General features: G+C 39.1%; 1 protein-coding gene across 7 annotated transcripts in view; it reads left to right on the forward strand.

The window, feature by feature from the left end:
* The first annotated feature begins 1,011 nt into the window (after positions 1–1,011).
* The window catches only part of GABPB1 (GA binding protein transcription factor subunit beta 1), a 70,932-nt gene continuing 53,790 nt past the window's right edge, over positions 1,012–18,153 (forward strand). For 2 of the 7 annotated variants that reach the window (XM_043555443.1, XM_043555442.1), the window contains exon 1: positions 1,023–1,442. The gene's annotated coding sequence lies outside the window, so the exon portion shown is untranslated. Of the gene's footprint in view, positions 1,443–18,153 lie in introns of all 7 variants that reach the window. The other 5 variants (XM_043555439.1, XM_043555445.1, XM_043555440.1 and 2 more) reach the window with 5 other exon arrangements.

Raw genomic sequence — 18,153 nt, forward strand, 5'->3', positions numbered from 1 at the left:
TATGGCTCCTATGCCACTTACTTTGCTTCTGTTTTAGGCAAAATGTTTTAATAAGTTAAAGACTTACAAGCCTTTACCACGTCAATATCACAAAAGGATAACTGGAGATAAATTACTTATCTGAAGTAATCACAAAATCAAAAAGTAATATGGATTTCATTTAAGCTTGTAAACTCTCCTAGATTGAACTCTTGGCGCTGTCTCAGATATTACCAACTCCTAAACATAGGAAGCCAAAATTTGCACGTTAGCAACTTGGGAAAGCCACGTAGGAAAGTCATTCTTAAGCTCATCTGTTAAAAACATACCGGTGTGTTGGATTTCTTAGCAAATCATCACAAGTAAATTAACTTCCAAAGACTTTTACTTTGTAAATTACCACCTCCAAATAAACTTTTGCTACTTTCTTAATAAAATACAACACAACAAAAATCTTGACATTCCAGCCACGGAAACACAGACCTCTACCTTCGAGGTGACAGTAATCCAAGGCAAATTAGCAAGCAATTATTTTAGGTCGCTTAAGTACGAGACGCCTGTGACACCACCAGTATGTTAAACAAACAAACAAAAAAAGGCTATAGAAATAAGTACGTCTTCGTCATGAACCTGACTGCTCAGTTTATGGAAGTGGAGATGGACCGACCATCCTTCGTTCCTCCTCTTGTACCTCAACCGCTACCCCTGTCCCAATCTGGTTAGTTGAATCTAGGGCCACTTTAAGTTAAATCCTAGCCTGCTGGCTGCTCTTCCGTCTCCCAGGACTCTGCTAGGCGACTCTGGTTAACCTCGGAGTGGGGATTCCCCGTCTCGGCGGTCTTGTCAGTGAGAAAAGAAGGTAGGAACACGCACTTTAGTATCCCAACCGCCAGCCCCCGCAGAAAGAGGCGGGAAGACTCGGCCACCAGCCGGGCTCCTCCACCGCGCACATGGCCGGCCGCAGCTCCCACCCCCGTGCCGCGCAGGCGCCGGGCGAGCCGGGACTTGCGGTCGCCGAGAGCGGATCATTCCGCCGCTTTCTTTGTGTGGCTCAAGCTCCACAAATGGCATATTTCCCTCTCGACCGTTAAAAAGAAAAATCAGATCTGTCGTCCCTTTCCTCCTGCTAGAATGGGGTCAGGGAGTGAGTGGGGGAGCGATCTGCGACCGAAGGCAGGGGCGGAAAGGCTCAGGCGAGGGCTTGACAAGGGCCGGGTCCGGGAGGGATGCTGGGAGCTTTGACTCACTCGCACACCATGTGTCCCTCCGCGCGCAGCACGGGGGACTTTTCGGTGGGGATTTTGGGCGCCGACCAGACGCGGCATTTTCGGAAAATAGCGCCCTGTGCAGCTGAAGCGCTTTGTGTGTAGCGGGGCCGCGTCAGCCCGGCCGGGTACGAGGCGCCTCGGGTCCCCGCACCACCTCCTGCTGCTCCCCCGTCGCCGCTCCCGAAGCTTTTCCAGGTCAGTGCGGGTCTGTGTAGGGCCCTGTTACCACCGGATGTGGAAGTTGATCTCTTCGCTGGTAAAAAATAATTCCACTTCCCCCGGAACCCAGATCATCCCCGCGATTTCCTGTTTATTGCATTAAGGCGCCGGGTTTCCGGGGCTCCTGGCCCCGCTTATTCCGCGGGGGTCGGCGGGGTCGGCCTGGACGCCCGCTCCGCCCGCGCCGCAGCCGCGCTTTGTCCGCTGGGCACCCCGCTTCTGGGAGGGGCGGGCAGACATGGTGGCGGCCGCCGCCCCCTCCTCGGCCCCGGCGCGCCGCGGCCTCACAGCCGGCCGGATCCCGGCCGGCGGCCCCGGGGCGGGGATGGGGTCGAGCCGGGGCGGCGGGGGCTCTGCGGGCGCCGGGAGGCGGGCGGTTGGCGGCAGAGGAAGGGAGGCAGGCTGGCGCGGCCCGGCCGGGCCTCGGCGCCCGCCGCCCCGGGAACTGCCGGCCTCTTTGTCTCGGCGGCCTGGCGGCCCCGCCAGCCTACCCGGAGCGAAGAAGGGGCGGCGGGGGCGGCCGGTCCGGGGCGCGGTGTGCTGCGAGGCCTGCGGGACCGGGAGGCGCTCGGGCCGCCGCGGGAGCGGCCGGCCCGGACAGGGTTAACCAGAGGGCCGGGCCCAGCCCGCGCGGGGACGATCGCGGCTACTGCCACGACCTCGGGGACTCAAGTCCCTGAGGGGACAAAGCCCGCGGTTCTGGATGCTCGAGACTTCTGCTCTTGGGACTTGGCCGCCGGGCGGGTGCACTGCTTCGGAAAAGAAGTTGAGAATTTTGCCAGGTCATTTCTGCCTGGACACAGTGAAATCAGTGTGTATTTAGTGTGCTTCGTTGAAGCTGTGCTGCCGTGTTGAATCAGCGTGCGTAGCCTCAGGGGTGCATCGTGAAAACTGAAACCGAAGGAATTATAGAGGCCTGCTTTGTGTGTGTTTCCCCACTTTAAGCTTGTTTTCTGTACACATACTCTTGTTTTAAACCTGATTGGACTGTGGCGAGCAGACGTCTGCTCAAAGGACGGGTAGCGACCACAGTACTTTTGAAGGGGGCTTGGTAATGTGGAAATATTTTAAATACTCTCTCCGAAGACTGATTTGCTGTCTGGATTCAGGCAAGTTACTTTCTGAAGTACATTTTTTCCCCCCTGAAGTATAGTTTTTATCTGGAAAATGTTTTTGATGTAGTCCGTAAATAATCCTTGTAAAGTAATTTTCCATTCCAGAATTAAAAATGCGCTGTAATTTATTATGCAGATGTTAGTCGAAAATTCTTTTTGCAGATACTTAATTTCACTTGTAGACCCACCCAGCTTGGTTTAAATGTGTTCGCAGTGACCCATAACGTCAGCCTTGACACTTCCACTTTCAGGGTCAGACTTTGAATTTAAGGAAATTAAAGATGGCTTTATGCGTTTTAAAAATTCTGTCTTTTTAAGTATTTCCCCCAAAATAACAGCAATAAAATTCCATTACATGTTAACACAAGTCACATATTGGCAAGAGTTGACATTGTTTTGCATTTCTGCAAGTCTTTTAAATGCTTTAATACAAGACAGCTAGATTTTTAAATCTGCATTCAGTCTGTTGTGGTATCACACCATGTAACTTCTGAAAACTCCCAGAACCCCACTGTATGCTTATGACTTTTTTTTTTTTAACTGAGAAATTTGTCATTTTTATCCTGTCACCATACATGTCAAATGAGTATATTAAACAAGATACATTTTAAAAATATGGTTAGGAAGATTGATTCCTATACTTTTGTCTTGGGTTCTAAGTTTTTTAATTTGGTATTTAGATATATAAACAGTATCAAGAATAAAGTTTGCTTAATGTACATATCCTGGAGACTCAGGAAAATATTTTAAGTGACTAACCTTAATTTTTAGTTCCATATCTTAATCTATGGAAGTAAAATATGAATTCCATATTAGATGTACCTGTGAAAACTTGTGTGTAAATGTAATATTTGAAGAAGGGACACTGTCAAAGCACTGCAGGACCTCTCCATTTAAAAGGAATCCTGCAGTGAAACATTTGGTCAAACAATACTTTTGTAATGTAGATACATATATTTAGAGTTAAGTCTCCTAACTTAGAGTTTGAGTTCTCTGTCTCTTTCTGTCAATCTGGGTATTTTAGGTTGGGGCCCAGTTATGCTGTAAATGTGTGAAAATGTAAGGCCATACTTTGGTTTAATGGTTTTGAAATGAAGCTACATTCATTTCCAGTTGTTTCTGTGAACTCTAGTTTGATTCTGTCAGGCTGTAGTTCTCTACTGTTCCATCAACAGGAAGCATCTGGTCATTCCTGACATAATTGTTTGAAAATGCCAGGTATATTTTTGATGTTTGCCATGAAAATGAAAATAAATATCAGATGGGATCTCCCCCTCACCCAGCATCTCTAAGATGTATTTATAATGGGCCTCATCTGTAGAATGGCCTTTTTTTTTTTTTTTTTTTTTTTCTTCTTCCTCCTCTTGAGTACTTCATAAGTTAGGGACAAGTAAGGCAAACAAATCACAAATTCAGAACTCATATGAAATTTTGAATCATGAATTTATTTTGAGTGTGTATTTTTGAGGGTGCAGTGTCCCTTTGAAAGTAGCCTAAGTGTGGATGAATTCACTGATGGTCCATCTCCTCTCTGTCTTGTAAATATTAAAAAAAAAAAAAAAAAAAGGGAAATGAAACATTAAAGTTCAGGGTAACTTAGTTTTCTAGTATTTCTTTGGCCCCAGAGCTTTCCAACTAGTAGTCATTAATTTCTATAGCATTAACGTGTCTATCTTGGTATTAGACTTAACTTTTTTGAAGGTATTATTCCATCAGGCTCTCCAGAAGGTCTGTGTACTAGTATTAAGGCCTGTATGTTTTCCCACCTTGTTCATAACAGTGTTTTGCACAGAGTAGATGTGTTGTTGCAATCAGCTGTCAGTTCAGTTGTTGATGGGCTAGTATACTTGAATTTAGACTTAAGTATGTCCATGATGGAAGTGTAGAGGCTAAAGCATGAAATGATTTCTCCACTGAAGGTGAATCCATATGCAGTCATTGATACATTTAGAAATAGGAGTCTAAAACTCTTTGTCCTGGTTCTCTTAATCTTTTAATGGGAATAATTGGAAAGGCTGGCAGTTAGAGCCCAAGGTGCTAGTGCACAAATAGAGAATGTGGAAAAGAGTCAGATCATTTTAACTGTATGTTTACCGTGAGTCAACACTATGGTATAATATTTTTTAAAGTAAATGTCATTTTGGAGTTGGTAGAACAATGTAGAAAGAGCAGGTGTTATCTCTGCTTTACTTGTATTGGTTGTATTATACCTGGGATATTGTGTCGGTTTTTCAGGTAGAATACTGTCACAATACGCGTGGCCCTTGCATCAGTTCTCAGACTTCATATTACAATCACCTGGAGAGCAGAAACATGGAAGCCCAAGCTTAAGTAGGATAGGACCTGGGCCACTGTATTTTTTTCGAGTTCCCCAGGTGATAGACACTCAAGTTTATAAACCAGTGAGCTATACAGCATATCCAGAGGACCTTGATCATGGAGGAAATGGACATGAGGAAAGGAGAAAAGGCTGAAAAATGCCCTGTTTGGCTCAAAGAAGAGAAAGAAGCTCATCTAAGAAATGATAGCTATCTGTAAATACTTAAAGGTCTATCACACAGAAAGATCAGATTTGATCTGTGTAGAAAGAACTAGGATCAGTGAGTAGTAGAGGAGGCAGGTTTCAACATTCTTTCAAGAGAAATTTCCATGAAACAGTAAAAATATAATGGGTTGGTTTGGGTGGTAGGCTCTCTGCTTTCACTGATGATGTTCAGTTAGGGATTCTAGGGTGGAGGAATTAATACGCTGAATGAGGATTTGGGCTAGGCGTCCTAAAGTTTCTTACAAAGTTTTGAGTTTTTATGATACAGGTCTAGGTTTGCGGTACAGAAGTAGAAGAGCGAAAACTAATTGAGTGAAACAGCTGTTAACTGGATCACAGTTTTCACCTTCTTGGATGAAGAGAAATGAGTATTAAGTGAGAGAGCTATTTGATGAGGCCTTTAAACCCAGCTGTAATTTGGCAGACTCAAAGCCTTTAAGAATGGTCATACCTTCTGACATGGGAATTTTCATTTAAGGGAATTTTTCTTGATGTAATAAGAATAAGGGTGTGTGCAAAGATTTAGCTCTGAGCATACTAATTGCAGCACTGTTGATAGTAAAAGCTGTGTATCAACATTTGACCCCCCGTCCCACATTAATTATATGAAGTAGAAAATACCTTCATTTTTCAGAAGAGAAAACAGGCATAGAGAGGTGAGGTAGCTTGTCTAAAGGAGCAGAGTTAGTATGTGGTAGAGCCAGGACTTGGATCCAAGCAGTTTGATTCCAGAGTCAGTAACTCTTGATCACTGTACTTGATCTTGATCATTGTACACAACCTGAATGTTTAACAGTGATTGTTAGGGTACATATTCACAGTGGGGTACTGCCTAGCTATTAAAATATGATGTTAGAAGAAGGTAAAGTCATGAAGAGATGTCTTGACATATGTTAAGTGAAAAAGTAGGTTTAAAAGCAATTCCATTTTGGTTAAAAAACATAATACACTTGATCCTTGAACAATAGGGCTTTGAACTACTTGGGTCCACTTATACACAGGTTTTTGTTTGTGTTGTACAGTACTGTACTGTATTTTCTCATGATTTTCTTAATATTTTCTTTCCTATAGCTTGCTTTACTGTAAGAATACAGTATATAACATATACAAAATACGTATATTGACTGTTTATGTTATCCATAATTATGCTTCATGTCAGTAGTAGGCTATTAATAGTTTCTGGGGAGAGAAAAGTTATACTCAAGATTTTCAGCTGTGTGTGTGTATGGGGGGGGGGTTGTATGTGTGCCCCTAAGCCCTGCATTGTTCAAGGAAAAATTGTATTGACATCTGGAAGGGTATGTGCCAAATTGTAATTGATTTTTTCTGAGTGTAGTTTTAAAAGTGATTATTTTCTTTTTGTTTATTCAGGTTTTCTGATTACTAAAATGAATATATGTTTTTGTGTATTTCTTGTAGTGAAAAACATTAAAATGTTGTATTTCAATAAAAAATTGAAGATGATTAGCATAAACTGAGGAGTTTGCGTTTTATACTGTGCAGTTTATGCAATTTGACTTAGGAATTGCACATAAATGGGACTTTGTAAGTTAATGAAGTCTTGTATTTTTTTAAGTTTGATTATTTACTATTCTAATAGTAATACATTAATTGAATAGAGAAAACAATCACTGAATCCTACCATTCTATCATAATCCGTTCTCTATTTTGTATTTTCTCCCTCTTACGTGTGATATTTTAAATGTACTCATCCCAGTTTAGTCACTCTCTAGCTTTGTGACTTCAGACAATTTACTTAATCTCTTTGTGCCTCAGTTTGCCACTTTGTAAATTAGGGATAATTATAATACTTATGTCATGGTGGTTGGTAGGATTAAATGATTTACTGCATATAAAGTGATCAGAACAGTGTCTGACACATTTAATAGCTCAGCAAATGTTAGCCATTAGTATTATAGGATCATAGCCCACTAAAACCCTTGGGGTCTAATAGGTTTGGGAATTAAAAGAGTTTTTTGGATATAGGCAAGGTAATAATATAATCTTTCAACAGAGTCCAGTCCTCTTCAAACATACTACTATTTCTGTAGCGAGATGTATGAACATTTTTACCAAATGGGGTAAAGGCTATAAATAGCTTCATGTCAGTTCAGGTAAGGTTTTACCATCAAAAGAGTTTTTGTATTTTGGAATTGCAGTTAAGGAACCCGTAGAATATTTATTCAGTTTTGAGTCCTATTTTAATATTAAAACATACACCTTTTCATGTTATTATATAGCTTTATAATCTATGGTAATTTAAAAAACAATTAAAAAGAAAACATGTTCACTTTTATTTCCTTTGATGATAAAATATGCTAAACCTCCACCAATATCGTTGATTCTATTACATTGTGTAGAATCTTTTCTAGAAGAGACTAACCTCTAACCCAGTTACCTTTTTTCTGTTTTATACTTGAGGGATAAGACATTAATTTATTTATTTTTCTACTTTATTTGTTTTGCTTTTTAATTCCAGTTAACATACAGTGTTATATTAGTTTCAGATGTACAATATAGTAATTTAATAGTAACATACATCACCCTATGTTCATTACATCAAGTGTACTCTTTAATCTCCATCACCTATTTTACCCATCACCTCCCCCCCCCCCGCGTTAACCATCAGATAGTTCTCTATAATTAAGAGTCTGTTTCTTGCTTTGACTCTCATTTTTCCCCCTTGTTTTGTTTCTTAAATTCCACATGTGAGTGAAATCATATGGCATTTGTCTTTCTCTGACTGATTTTGCTTAGCATTATACTCTCTAGCCATATGTTGCAAATGGCAAGATTTCATTCTTTCTTATGGCTGAATAATATTTCATCACACATATATATATTTGCATATATATATTTTGCATATATATGTGTATATATATATTTATATATGTGTGTGTGTATATATATATATATATATATATATATATATATATATATCACATCACATCTTTATCCATTTCATCAATCAGTGGACACTTGGGCTGCTTCCATACTTTGGCTATTGTAAATAATGCTGCTATAAACATAGGGGTGCATGTATTCCTTTGAATTAGTGTTTTTGTTTTCTTTGGGTAAATACCCAGGAGTGTGATTGTTGTAACTTGGTTTACTACAGTAGTAATTCTTTTAAAAGAGGTGAGTAGAGGCCGCTATGGTACTTTTCTTTTAATATGCCCTTCCATTCTGCAGATGTGGAAACTAGATGGATATTTACCCTAAGTCATAATATTATTAATTGTAGAACTGTACACTGGAATTAGGTTATTTCCTCTCATAAAATTGAATGTCCAGTCTTTGATTCCTGTACTCTTCTGTGTCTACAACACTTACCATGTATCTAAACAGAGGGAAAAAATTTAAACTGTGCCTTAGTGTGAGCTGCTATAATAAACACAGACTTGGTAGCTTATAAACAACAGAACTTTATTTCTCACAGTTCTGAAGACTGGGAGGTCCAAGATCAAGGTGCTGGCATGGTTGGGGTCTGGGGAGGACCCTTTTCCAGTTGCAGACTTGTCCATTGTATTCTCATGTCCTGGAAGGAGCAAGGGAGCTCTCTGGGTGCTTTTTATTAGAAGGACGTAAACTTTACTCATGATCCTTCCTCATGACCTAATCACCTCCCAAACATTTCACCTCCCTAATAGCATCACTTTGGCATATAAATTTGGGGGCGAGGGAGAGACACACAGGCATTCAGACCATAGCAGATGGTATGGTGTTTAAGTGAATGATCTGAAAAATTTCCCTTATATCCTGGCTTGTGTGAAGTCTTAACATTTTGCCCCTGTGATTGTTCCACCTGTGTCTTCAGCCATTCCTTTCATACAGACTCTCAATTTCTCTTAGTTTATTCCTGTATGCATTAGATATAGCCTGAACTTAACACCAGTCACTTCTTTCATATTTACCTGTTAAATCTTTCCATTATCTCCTCTGTTTTTCTTCACAGTCACAGCATATTTATGGGGGTAATTAGGTGGGTAATGACGATTTCTTGGCCACTGAATTTATGCTGAACAATTCCCAATGGGCCTTTGTAACTTGGCCATTGTTTTATTAATCTCACATTTTTCTGTTTTCTCATATGTCTTCTTTCTCTTTTTCAAAAGATACCATTGATTTGATTTCTACTTAATTGAAAAAGTGAATAGAGGGGCGCCTGGGTGGTTCATTTGGTTAGTGTCTGACTCTTGATTTCAGCTCAGGTCATGATCCTAGGGTTGTGGGAACGAGACCCCGCATTGGGCTCTACTGAGCCTGGAGCCTGCTTAAGGGTCTCTCTCTCTTCCCTGCCTCCCCTCCCACCCCATCCCTGCTTGTGCCCTCTCTCAGTCTCTCAAAAAAAAAAAAAAAAAAAAGAGTACAAGTTTGCACATTTTTTTTTTTCATTGTCACCATGATGAATCTATTCTTTCATCTTATTTTGTGAACTGGATGGAAGTGAATTCTTTTTGCTTTTCTAGGAATCTTGCTTCCACACAACTTTTCGTCTTGGATCACTTTGATTGTTAAGTGCAGTGGTTGGGTAATAATAAATCTAAAAGTGATGGAAATTGCTCAGTTTTTCTTTGTAAGCTTTATCATCATCATACTTAAATCTTAAAGTTGTTTATAATACATGTTTCTAATTTATTATTTATACCCATTAGTCAGCACAATTCTTTAGATTACTCTTTACTGGATCTCACTTTGTCCTGAGGCTCTGCTTTGCCTATTATTTCCCTTTCTAGCTTTAGAGTCTCTTCGTCCAATCCATCCTACATACGGCTGCCAGAATAATTTTCCTAAAACTTTTTTTGAACCCACTGCTATTAAACCTAAACAGTGGAGGAGAGAGCATGTGCTATGGGCCTTTGCACTCTGCATTGTGGCAAGCAAAGTGAATTGAACTTGTGCTGAATAAATGTTTGAATGGATCACCGTTTGCTCAAAACATTGAATGACTTCCAATTGTCTGCAGGATAAAGTCCAAACTCTGCTTTCTGGCTTTCAAACCTTTCACGTTGTGCATCTTCAACCTTACTTCAACCTTGTTTCCTCTGTAGTTTACCATGCTCAGGCACAATTCTGCATGTTCTTCCTTTTCCTTTTCCTTGATAGTCTTGTCAGGGCCTATTGACATGCTTGCTTTTAGCTGGGCCCTGTCCTAATCTTTGGTGGTATGGTAATGAAAACAGAAGACAGAGTCTCTGTTTTCTTGGAGCTGACATTCAGGATGAGAGGGGAGGAAAAGCACAGTAAATAAATTATCAGGTGGTAGTGAGTGGAATGAAAAGGAATAAAACTGGATAAGGGGTGAGAATGGTAGAAGGTGGTTGCTATTTTAGGTGGTCAGGGAAAGATCTCTTTGGGTGTCCTAGAACGAGGGAGTAAACCATGCAGTTATAGAAGTGAAGAGCTTTCTGGGCAGAAGAAACAACGTGTGCAAGACCCTGAGGTGGGAACATGTTTGGCTTGTTTGAATGATGAAGAAGACTTGTGTGCCTAGAGCAGAATGAATAAGGAGGAGTGATAGATTAGAGAGGTAGTGGGGAGCTAGACTGTGCTCCAAACAAATGTCTTTCATTGAAGAGGCCTTCCTTGACTACATCACTTTGTTGATTTAAAGCTTCTCTGAACCTGTATAGCGACTATGGAAGTTGCTTTCCAATTATTTTTTTATTGTGATCCACAGTAAAAAATGTATTTTGTATCAATAATCAATACATAAATAAATGTATTTTGCGTACATGTTATATGTGTGTGTTCTGTGTGCATATTTATGACTGGAACAACAATTTCATGAAACATGGCTTACTTTTACTATATTTGCTATATGGTGATACTTTTAAAAATGTTGACTTTAACCTGCTAAATGATTTCACAGTCTGCTAAAGGGTCATGACCTACAGCTTGGAAAACAGTGATCTACGGTATAAGCCCACTTAAAAAGAATCACAACCACTCTTATTATAAGCCACATATCCTTTCAGGTTATGAAATATCTTCAGTTAAAGAACATGGTTTCAATTATTTTGTGTATGTGTTTTTAGTGTTTGTTGTACTGCTGAATAGAGAGGACTTGTTTAATTTGGCAAATAGCTATTGAGTGGGATACTAGAAACTGCTGAATACTAAAATACACATAAGAATGAGATAAACGCTTCCTGACTTCCTAAGGCTTGCAGGAGAGGAGAGCTTGTAAACAAATCCTTGTAATAGAGTGGAATCCATATATTTATGGAAGTAGGTTCAGGGCACAATGAGAAAATAGAGAAATGATTAATTCTTTTTGCTGAGAAGGGCAACAGGAGCTTGTTGGAGGAGGTAATGTCTGAACTGAGTTTTGAAGAAAGAATATGAATACATGGTGAGGTAATTTGGGGTAAGGAGACTTCTTAGGTAAAATAACATATAAAGGAATGATGTCACAAGACAGAATCGTATGTAGGGGTAATTATAGGTAACTGTATTATTGGAGTATAAATGCAAGTAGGAAGTGGTGAGTTGATGAAGCCACAGTGATGCATGGGCCAGATCCAGAAAAGTCTGAAATGCTTTGTAGGAAGTTGCTACATGGGAAGTAGAGATACCATCTCTCAGTAAGTCCAATACAGCCAGTTTTTCCCCAAGTGATGAAATATATTGCTATTTCCTCAATTGTGCCCTAGTGGAAGTTGGCCTACATTTATGGGCTATGTCGTACCAAATAAAGTTTTTTATATATTAAATTTTCACCCATTGCAATGTTAAATTGACTCTATAAGAAGCATTTGAGAACAGAGACCCACTGAGGAGATGGGAGATTCCCATTTCAGGGTAATTCTGGGCTTTATGTTTATGAAGTGGAATGGTAGGTGGCCAGCTATTTATTTTTCACTTCAAGTTAAATATACATGTAATTAAAATCTGTATTTGATAGGTGATTGGAATACATGACTGTATGTTTTAGGAAGATATTTTGATAAATTTAGCCAAACCCCAGTTTAACACTTTATGACAATGTCCAAATACAGAAATTTCAAATAAACTGGGAAGAATATTTGTAATGTATATAATAAACAAGAAATATATATATAATGCACTCCTACAAAGAAACAGTGACATAGAAAAACAAGGAATACAAACTGGCAGTTTCAGACGAGAAGACGTAAGTGGCCAATAAATATTTGGTAAGTTATGCAATCTCATTAGTAATATGAGAGCTACATATTAAAGTTAGGCAAAATTTTAAAAGCTTACTAATATTAAAATTGACTATATTGTGAGGAAATAATAAATATTATATAAACTGTTGGGAATATAAGTTGGTTTGGGGATGTAAATTGATGTGGGCAATTTGTTAGTATCTGTTAATTTAAAATGGTATTCCCAACAAGTCTATTGCCTGTTGTCTGCACTAGAGGAACACTATTATATGTGCATAAGGAGGCATATACAAGTTTGTTCATTGCAGCAGTTTATAATGATAAAAAGTCTGGAAAAATAAAACTGGTCGTAATAGTAAAATAACCAAGTAATTGGTATCTTCATACTATGGAATAAAATGTCATTTGAAGAAATGAACACGGCATATACTGAGCGATAAGTTGTAGAACAGTATATATACTATGTTATTAAATATATACATAAGGAAAAAAACCAGAGCAGTGCTGTATTTTGGAGGGGCAGGTAGGTATATATGCATGTAAATGTGAAGAATATGGTCTAGTAAGGTAAATCCTGAACTGGTAGTAAAGTGCTTAACTCTTGGGTGATGGATAGAGGATTGGGTTTGGACAGTAGAGATAAGGAGGGATGATTGAAGGGAGTTTTTCAGTAATCTTTGGAACTTAAAAATTAGAATATTAATTATAGTGTATATTTAAAAAATCATTAAAATAATGATCAGTTGACAATAGGATTGACAATAGTTGGGATGGAAGGAAACCAGTTAAAGGGGTACTTGATTAACATAGGCATGAGAGGGGCACCTGGGTGGCTTAGTCCGATAAGCCTCTGACTTCGGCTTAGGTCATGATCTCACAGTTTGTTGGTTGGAGCCCCGCATCAGGCTCTGTGCTGACAGCTTAGAGCCTGGAGCCTGCTTCGGATTCTGTGTCTCCCTCTCTCCCTGCCTATCTCCTGCTCATACTCTGTCTCTCAAAAATGAATAAAGGTTAAAAAAATTTTTTTAAAGTAGGCATGAGAATGCAGTGGCAAAGACAGTGGAGAGAAGAGGACTAATTTATAAATGACGTGAAGGTAATTTCACAATGTGTATCAACATTACAATTGTATTTACTTTTGTCTCAATCCTACTTCAGGGAATTTATCCTACAGTTATATGAAATGAAGTGATATATTTACACAGTTCTTAGTTGCAGTGTTGTTTGTAATAGTGATAGTGTCCAGCCATAATAAACTAAGACCTATCCACACAACGGCATACTAAGCAGCTGTACAAAAAATGAGGAAGCTGTCTATGGACTAATGGGAAAAGATCTCCTGGATGTGTTAAGTAAAAAAGCCAGTGGAGAACAGTGTATGTAGTAATGCTACCATTTGGTAATAATAGAAATAGTGGAAAGATACTCATGAAACTAGTAAAGGTGATTATTTGTGGCTGTGGGGAAGGGTAATAGTGTAAGTGCTTCCATTGAGACTTTCAATGCATACATTTCTGTGTTTGGATTTTTGAGCTATATAAAACTGTTGCCTATTTGAGAAAAATGAAATTAAGAGAAAAAGAGATGTGAAGTAGACCCTATAGTCTTTGATGACCAATTGTATGTAGAGACATGAGGGAAGGAGGAAGTTAAGGGTAGCTCTCACATTTCTAATTCAGGGAGGTAAAAAAGGTCATAGCAACATCAGGGAGTATAGGAGGAAGATTAGGGTTTGGCCTGTGCATGGGAAGTTCTGGACTTAATATCCAGATGAATCCTTACTACTTCTTAGTTTAGTGTTTGTGTATGTATTTGTGTGTGTAATTTATGTACTTTAGATAAGGAACTTGAGCTTATTTTAAACATGAATATTAAATAATCATCAATAAATATTTTTTATCCTTAGATTACATTTCTGTTTTAGGTTTTATGGAGAACAGCTTTGTAATGACTTCATAATTTTACAGTTAAATAGGGACACTGGGATGCACAGATAGAATGTAGATAGAGAAATAGAGAATGTAGATCTGATAAATACAAAGCTTCTATGGGAATTAGGAACTTAATTTATTAGCATGGTTCTGATTTAATCACATCTTTTGGTATCAGAAATTCAAAGAAATAAACATAGCTTTGTATAAGGATGTGATCTTTAGGGTACCTGAGATTATACTGTAATATTTAAAACAATATTAAAACTGGTTTAGACAAGTTTATAGTAGAGCATGAAAGTTATTTTTTATATAGCATGCTTGGGAGTAAATGTATATTATGTAAGACAAGGAAGTTTAACCTTAATGGAGAAAAGGAGTCACAACATTCTGGGTACTGCCTAAAACAAGTTCATGCTATGTAATTTGGTATTTAAAATTTATTTGAATGAGTTATATTTCAGAATCTAATTTTGAGGCCCTAATTTATCCATACACCTTTTACCTGATTTCTGTTTGGCTAGAGTAAAAAAATAAAACGGGAGCACAGTAGATCACATACATGCCGGGACTTGCAGATGAATGTAGTAAATCTTCTCTAGGTTTATGTTAATAAGGACTTGGGTGTGGAATAGCAGTACAATAGAGCTGCTAAGTAATTCTTACTTGAGATTTAAAATTTTAACCGTTTTATATTTGAAGAAAAGACATCTTCTTTTAAAAATAACAAATAATGTTCTCTATATAATCCTGTAACACTTGCAGATGGTTTTGCTTTAGTGAGGGTGAAACTGTTCTGTCACCTCCAACCTATGCTTACTCCTTAACCCTTTGCCTTTCTCAGCACCACAGTCCTCTGGAGCTTTAGGAAACACAATTTGAGAAATGCTGGATTGGGGTGGGCTACAGTTTGGGCATGGATGGATTCTTACCTCAAATATGTTTGTTTGTTTGTTTGTTTGTTTTGTTTTTAGCACACAGCACAAAATTTTATTCATAGAGTAAAAGGAATACATGAATAGATGTAAGATGTTCCTAGATGGTAAGTTTGAAGTTATAAATAAACCAATTCTTTGTACATTAATTCAGTATACATTTTTCTCTTAAGCCTCAAAGATCTCATCCACTCCTTTGGCTTTTAATGCCATTTTATATGCTGATGAGTCCTAAAAGTGTGCTTACAGCCCTGACCTCTCTTAAAAAAAAAAAAAAATTAATGTTCATTTATTTTTGAGAGAGACCAAGTGCAAGTGGGGGAGGGGCAGAGAGAGGGCAAGGGCGGGGAGGCACAGAACCCTAACCAGGCTCCAGGCTCAGAGCTGTCAGCACAGAGCCCAGTGTGGGGCTTGAACTCATGAACCACAAGGTCATGACCTGAGCTGAAGTCAGATGTTCAATCACCTGAGCCACCCATGCGCCCCAATGACCTTTCTTTTTGTACAGCCAAGTTCTCATTGGACATTTTCACCTGGATGACTTACAAGCCAAAACTTAACTCTTATTTTTCCACCTAAAGCGGATCCTATTCTAGAGTACCATCTCTATAAGTGGCACGTCTGTCTACTCATTTTTTAAAAAACTTATTTAAATCCAAGTTAACATATAGTGTAGTATTGGTTTCAGGGGTAGAATTTAGTGGTTCATCACTTACATATAATACCCAGTGCTCATTCCAACAAGTGCCTTCCTTAATGACCATCACCCATTAGCCCTTCCCCCCACCTCCCCCCACCCCCCACAGCAACCCTCAGTTTGTTCTCTGTATTTAAAAGTCTTATTGGGGCGCCTGGGTGGCGCAGTTGGTTGAGCGTCCGACTTCAGCCAGGTCACTATCTCGCGGTCCGTGAGTTCGAGCCCCGCGTCAGGCTCTGGGCTGATGGCTCAGAGCCTGGAGCCTGTTTCCGATTCTGTGTCTCCCTCTCTCTCTGCCCCTCCCGCGTTCATGCTCTGTCTCTCTCTGTCCCAAAAATAAATAAACGTTGAAAAAAAAAAATTTAAAAGTCTTATGATTTGCCTCCCCGTTTTTATCTTATTTTTCCTTTCTTTCCTCAATGTTCATGTTTTTTGTTTTTTTTTTTTAATTTTTTTTCAACGTTTATTTATTTTTGGGACAGAGAGAGACAGAGCATGAACGGGGGAGGGGCAGAGAGAGAGGGAGACACAGAATCGGAAACAGGCTCCAGGCTCTGAGCCATCAGCCCAGAGCCTGACGCGGGGCTCGAACTCATGGACCGCGAGATCGTGACCTGGCTGAAGTCGGACGCTTAACCGACTGCGCCACCCAGGCGCCCCATCAATGTTCATGTTTTGTTTAACTTCCACATATGAGTGAAATCATATATTTGTCTTTCTCTGACTTATTTCACATAGCATAATACACTCTAGTTCCATCCATGTTGTTGCAAATGCCAAGATTTCATTCTTTTCAATTGCTGAGTAATATTCCAGTGTGTGTATATGCACGTGCGCATACACACACACACACACACACACACACACACACACACACGAATGTTACTTGGCAATCAAAAAGAATGAAATCTTGCCATTTGCAACACACACACATCTTCTTTATCCATTCATCTGTCAATGGACCGTTGGGCTCTTTAAATAATTTGACTATTGTTGATACTGATAGTTAAATAATTTGACTATTGTTGACAATGTTATAAACATTGGGGTGCATGTGCCTCTGCACATCAGCATTTTTGTATCCTTTGCATAAATACCTAGTAGTGCAGTTGCTGGGTTGTAGAGTATTTCTATTTTTAATTTTTTTGAGGATCCTCCATATTGTTTTCCAGAGTGGCTGCATAAGTTTGCATTCCCACCAACAGTGCATAAGTTCTTTTTCTGCATCCTCACCAACATCTGTTGTTTCCTGAGTTGTTAATTGTAGCCATTCTGACAGGTGTGAGGTGGTATCTCGTTGTGGTTTTGATTCGTATTTCCTGGATGATGAGCATCTTTTCATGTCTCTTAGCCCTCTGGATGTCTTCTTTGGAAAAATGTTTATTCATGTCTTCTGCCCATTTCTTCACTGGATTATTTGTTTTTTGTATTTTGAGTGTGATGAGTTTTTTGGTTTTTTTTTTTATAAATTTTGGATACTCTTTATCCAATATGTTATCTGCAAATATCTTTTCCCATTCCATCCATTGCCTTTTAGTTTTGTTGATTGTTTCCTTCGCTGTGCAGAAGCTTTTCATCTTGCTGAGGTCCCAGTAGTTCCATTTTTGCTTTTATTTCCCTTGCCTCCAGAGACAGGTCTAGTAAGAACTTGCTGTGGCTGAAGTCAAAGAGGTTGCTGCCTGTTTTCTCCTGTAGGATTTTGATGGTTTCCTGTCTCATATTTATAGGTCTTTCATCCATTTTGAATTTATTTTTGTGTGTGGTATAAGAAGTGGTTCAGTTTCATTCTTCTGCATGTTGGTGTCCAGTTTTCCCAGCACCATTTTCTGAAGAGACTGTCTTTTTTCCATTGGATATTCTTTCCTGCTTTGTTGAAGATTAGTTGGCCATTACATTTGTGGGTCCATTTCTGTGTTCTGTATTTCTCATATAACTTTGATGTGTCCAGTTGAGTGAAAGGATGGTAATATCCCAGTATATAGAAATTAAGCATTAGTGGTTCTTAATCAAGTATATTTTACCTCCAGGGGACATTCAGCAATATGTAGAGACTTTTTTTTTGATGTCATAAAATGGGGGACAGGGTGGTGTTACTGGCATCTGATGGGTAGGGACTAGGGATGCTGCTAAATGTCATACAATGCATAGAAAAATCTGTGACAAAGTCGCAGTATGTCAGTACTGAGAGAAATCCTTGGTTAGTTGAATACCACCTATGTATGTAACACTGTTACAAAGTACTTACCGGTGCAAATGGCACTAAAAGAAAACCTTGTCTATATCCACAAGAAACTTATAACCTAGCTAAAGCATCTTAAACTTAGTAAGTTT

The sequence above is a fragment of the Prionailurus bengalensis genome, chromosome B3, assembly GCF_016509475.1.
Source record: "Prionailurus bengalensis isolate Pbe53 chromosome B3, Fcat_Pben_1.1_paternal_pri, whole genome shotgun sequence".
NCBI classification, from domain to species: domain Eukaryota; kingdom Metazoa; phylum Chordata; class Mammalia; order Carnivora; family Felidae; genus Prionailurus; species Prionailurus bengalensis.